The sequence below is a fragment of the Scardinius erythrophthalmus genome (assembly GCF_964197995.2).
Source record: "Scardinius erythrophthalmus genome assembly, chromosome: 1".
NCBI classification, from domain to species: domain Eukaryota; kingdom Metazoa; phylum Chordata; class Actinopteri; order Cypriniformes; family Leuciscidae; genus Scardinius; species Scardinius erythrophthalmus.
This window is the reverse complement of record NC_138221.1, coordinates 56,991,762-56,997,804: the sequence shown is the minus strand read 5'-3', so window position 1 is coordinate 56,997,804 and position 6,043 is coordinate 56,991,762.

Genomic DNA, 6,043 nt, shown 5'->3' with positions numbered 1-6,043 from the left:
GAAAATGCAAACTAGCCCCGCCTCTACTTACTCACACCAGCTCAGAGATCGTGATTGGTTACAATTTAGTTTGTGATGTCAGAAACATCAGTGATTTCAAACCGCCTTTTTGAGTTTTAAAGAGAAAATACTCAGCAATGGTGTTGGCTTGTGAATTTGTACATGGTTTGTCTTAAAGCATAATAATAACACCACATAGACATATAAACAACATTAAAAGCTTGATTTTCACCACAGCGAGGCTTTACAATGTTGAGTTCATTGAAATTAAAAATGTGAGTTAAAACAATGAAGGAGATTGGTTTCATCAGCAGAAACTCTAAATATTATGTTATGTGAACCACATAAATGATCTAAGTTGATTTGACAAAAGAAAAAATTGCTGTGCAGTAATATACAACATTATAAACATGATCGCATAGGAAAATTGGGGAAAAAGACAGAAGCTAACAAGCTAAGCTAGCCTGTGCAAATCAGTGGAGCATTTGCCTGTTCATCTCTGTGTCAAAGTTTTATAATTCACATATTATTTTATTTTTATATTATTTATATATTAGAATGTAGCATTTTGTGCTACATTCTAATATACGATTGAAACGATTGAAGCCCTGCTCTACATCGTCCACTGCCATCCACAGTTCTCTTTTCATCTGGATTAATCGTGCAATCTCCGATTGGCAGCTACTTTGCCTGTTATCAGCACTCCACACTTGCTCAGACCCAAAGTGCCCTGCCAAAAAGTGCATCAGCCACGTTGCAGTACACACGCTGGCCTTCAAGACCAAACGTACGCCTGCTGCTCATTGTAATAAAGTCTTGCTGAGTTTAGACAACTTTAGAAGAAATCACTGCCGCCTGTACTGGTAGCGGTGGGGGTCGGCCTGGGTTCTATCAATTTTCGTGGCTGAGATAAGAAACCCACCGAGTTTTTGAGGGAAAACATTACCTTCTGCTCTCCCAAGCTCAAATTCAGCAGTTTCACTCTGTCTGGATTTCAGACTCTGCAGAGCTTTGTATTCACCCTATCTACTATATGATTGAAAAAAAAGGTAACACCTCAGACACTCATCTCTCTACTGTCACACCACACTGCACTCGCAAATGCGATGACACGGAGTGCCGCGAAGTTGCAGCAATTGCCATGGTAAGAGACACGCTCTGGATATCTGCTTTGTCCTGTCATTCCGTCAGCCATCCTGAGTCTGTGACTTCTGCCACAAAGCAGAGAGGATTTCCTTTTAAGCACACTTCCTCCGCGCCTCCCCTGCTCTCAAACTGATGGAATGAAGAATGGGAAAAGGGCGAAAAAAATTAAACAAAACCGAGAGACCACTAGAGACGGACTGCAGAAAACCATTTTCAACCGATCTGGAATACCAATTATGGTTTTTCAGGTGCCGTACAGTCACCATGGATGCTTTGACGATGTTCATTCCCATCTTACCTTTATCTCTCCTTGTTGAATGCAGATTCAAAAAAGACGAAGGAAAGAGTAAACTGAACAGATTTTGAAGCATGCGAGGAGAAAATAGTAATTTTTTTTCCCAGAAAGAATATGAGAGAGATTGGAGGCGTGGCCTAATAGTTTGCACACTATTTCTGCACATTGAGTCTTGGGGCACATCTAAGTGTCTTTGTCCAGCTCATGTCAGATCCTGACACTCGGATTCATTTTAGGATTTGAAATTAAACACATTCATCCTTACTGGGTCAACAACATCTACCCATATTTTAGGTTAGTTTCTGTGTAAATATGCATTTGCTATGCTATAAAAATATTCTGTTAACTATTTCCCCTCCAGTGATTGAATATTTAGGTAATCTGTGTTTTCACTGTACTATGGTGGGGGGCACTATCCCGCATATTCTAAAATAGCACAGAATGTCTGGATTAAAACACAGGCGAAGAAGAAGCAGAAACAAGCGAAAGATGTAAAATAACGCGGCCATTAATGTTAAACAGCATATTTAACAAATCTGCCTAACATTTCCAAATTAAATGTTGATCCAGGAAGAGGAAATGACTCTGAAGCTTTGGAGGTGTTGATGGACTCGACTTCCTTGATCAATGTTTTGATCATCGTTCTGAATCCAATCCAGACGTAGTCTTTGACAGAAAAGATGATTTCTCACATGTTTGTTCAAAATGTTGCTTTTTTTTTTTTAAATGAAACTTACCCACAATCAAGTGTTGATAAAAGAATGCATAAAGCTAGAATAAAACGATTTATGTTTAAAAGCAGTGGCTCTGCTCTTTCTTTTGATGTTCAGATATTCATCCAAACGCTGGCGTGGAAAGAGGTAAGTTAAGAAGTGCAGGCTAGTTGCCAGAAATTCACTGCGAATTTACTGTGGTAATCACACTGGACGAGGATGCCCTTTTAATGTTTTTCACCATAGATTATAAGATGACAATAATATTTTACTTTAAAAGTACATGCATTTTCTTGCTGAAATTATTATATATTTTAACCATTAAAATGACACGATTACTCATCAATTTTTTTTTCTTTTTCACTGTATATAGTTAGGTAAATTACAGTTAACAGTGTTATATTCCATTTCCTTCCATCATTTCCATCAAAAATATTACCATTTTTAAAGTGTATCCAAACACACTTCTCCAAAGAGTTGCAATATTCATATGCTCCGACATGTAATGGCAAGACTATGACTAATGACTCCTGAATGATAAAATAATTGCAATAATGATGATTACTAGATAACTATACTTGCATATACAAGTTTTTGCTCCGACGTGTAATGGCAATTACTGTGTGTGTGGGCCAGAGGTTTGAATCTGACTTGCCTCTTTTCTCAGTCAAAGGCAAAAAGAAAGGTACAGTTGTTACTTTTTTTCCTGACGCTATGGAGGATGGCAATATTTGCCAGAGTTGGATTGGTCAGTAACTGCATAAAAACTGTTTTGCAGATACAATGATGCACCCTTAGGTCTAGTGTGACACTTCAGTGGGAGAAAGGAGCACGCAGAAGCCTGTTAATCTGACGGCGGGTGATGTATGCGCGGTCGACTCCTGTTCTCATGTGTCATTGAATAAGCGCCACCTGGCTCTTCCTGAGAGAAGCAGCGCGGAGGATTAGTCAGGAAGAGTGATGAGATGTTCAAGGTGAAAATCAACTCCTCTGTGGGCGGCCATTCATCTTGCAAGTCCCTCATTCACACAGCCGTAGCATTCAATGCTGACATGCTCTTGTCTGCGGCATCAAGTGGCCCATAGGAGCCCTGAGTGGAAGGCTGAGAAAGCCATGCCAATCTCATCTCATCTTGAGCAGGGCTAGCCACATTCCCAAAGCTCTTCTCATCAGCATAAACATCTGCTCATCAGCAGTGGACACACACAGATGCACTCATGCACAATTCACACGCCATATGTGCCTCAGACAACGTCACGGTCCTTTACTCGACATATACTCATCCTGTAAATGGTGTAATTGGAAATCAATATGCTGAATGCACAGCAATCAACACAAAAGCAGATGTTGTTATGGTTTGATAATAAGCATTTAAATGGCTATTCCGATATACATGGTTTTGGTAAAAAAAAAAAAAAAAATGCCGCCTCAGACTGCATCTCTTTTATGTGGTAATGCATTTCGTGCAGTGCAAGAGCACTCGGAAATGGTTGACATGCACAGCTCTGAATACTGAAGTGGAGGAGAATTAAGATCATGTTACGGTTCTTGCTCCAAACACAGGCTTTTTCTCTCCATGGCAGCATCCCAGTCCTTAGTAAATGGCAGAAATTGATTACCACTCCCAACTAATTGTGAGGCCTCCATCTGCTAAATCTTAATTGCAACTTCAGACCACAAAGCAGCCCATGTTTTCGGAGGAAACTACATGAAGCCCGCAGACACTCCATCAAACAGCAAACATTACGGCACTCGAGAAATTGATTGTGAATAATGCTGTAGTGTGGCGTTCGCTATGAGAATGGATCAATGGGTTGCAGAGAACAAACAAATAGTTTTGGGCTGGTCATGTGATCTCAGCATGAAAGCCCACCTTGAGGGTCCCGGTCCACGTGGAACAAAACAGCTTTTATTAGCTATTAGTCTTCATCTCATGTTTAAAATTACGTGCACTCAAACGTTTCCTATTCATTTCCGTAGGGACTTTTTAATGAGGAAACAATTGGTTGCATCTTTAAAATTATTACAGTAATGATGAGATGATGATTTTACCAGAGAACCGTACTTGCATATGCAAGCTATTTTACTGACTCAAATTATGCATCAAGAAACACACCAAAACATGTTTTCTTACTGTTCAACATATTTTTCTTCACTTTTTTTTTTTTTTTTTTTTTTTTTTTTGAGACAATTGGACTTTATTCCACTAGGAAAACTGTTTAATTACCTACCGCCTTTCCAGCCCACTGATTTACATTCTTAGCTATTTTAATTATGCAATTCATTGCATTTTAAATGTGGATAAACTACTTAAAATTCAGCGATTAAAAGCCGTTGAATAATATCAGCAGATTTAAGAATGGCCATTGCTGCAGGAATTAAAATACAAAATGCATTGGGAAAAAAAAATGTTTACTTCTTTTGTTCCCTTTCTTCATGCGCCTAACCAGCCTATTCAATTTCTTCTATCATTTGTCATTTCTATTTCAAACGCTTTTTAATGTGTCCTTATCGCTCACAAGAAGCAGACTCTGAATCCCTGTCCTTCGTGAATGGTCATGTCATTACCTCTAATGGGAGTCATCTGTATAAAACACAATGTGTAACCACTGAGACAGCGAGACTGCTTCACCTTCCTCAATTTGATGTAAAGTGTTTCAGACCAGAATCTATAACATAACAGCTCTCTTACAGAGTCTGCGAGAACATTGAAATGCACCGGTTGTTTGCTGGCACTTTACAGGTCTCATGGACCTAGATAGCGGATCAATCTATGATTCTGCAGAGTCTAGCTAGCACTGGAAATATAATAATCAACAGGTCAGGTATAATACTCAAAAAGGCAGAGTTAGGCATAATAGAACTGCAGTCGAGGCTTTGGTCTCTGAGGTACGGACTGAAATCTCGTATAACATTCAGTGTTTGAAATAATAAATTATCAAGGTCTTTCGGTTCACGTCTTCAGAACTGTGTTCTTACTTCTCACTCCGAGATAGAAATTTTATATACTGTACGTTTTTTAATAAATGACCAGTATTGAGTATAACGTGCATTCTCAAATGTGACCGACAGTGTTAGGTTGCCTTTTATATTCCTATTCCATTTCTGAATTCAAAATGAATTTAAACTAAAGGTAACTCAAATATGATACGGATTATAACTAATATTTTGAGTTCTATTAGTGTTGAGTACTATTCAAATTAAATGCAATTCAAAGGGATTTGTGTAATTGTTATTAATATTAGTTTTTAATAAATGTTTTTATTTCGTGTGTATTACGCAGTTTAAAAAACATACCATATAAAATATATGGGGTATATCCAAAAACATTAAGTGATACAGGAATTCATTTAATATTAATTATTTATATCATACTATTAAATGATATAATATTTACAAAAATAAATAACAATCTAATGTATCTGCAAATACCCCATATATTGTGTGTGTGATAAGGTTTTTCTTTAACGATGATAATTATGATGTCTAATCATGCCTGTCTAAAATGCCATAAAATGTCAAATATGCACTCAAAAAAGCTTCTGATACTCCGGCAATAACAAAACACTCGAATCTCACTCATCTAAAATCTCAGAAATAGGAAGTTGCAGAGTGCAGCCTTACAGAGAGACTCAGTAAGAGGTTGCAACTTTTAGACTGAACCTGGACGTTTCTGAATGGTTAGTGGATACATGTATATAGTTGTTGTGGAGTTACATTGATTCATCATCGACTTGCATGCACCGTCATGTTTAACTTTCACACAAGTTGACACAGTTGCCAACTTGTTGCACAGTTGCAGGTTTTTATAAGACAGTTGTGACATTTTTTGGTCAAATAGTGTTGTGTGCTAGTCTGTGCTGCGACGACAGAACAGTTTGCATGCTTT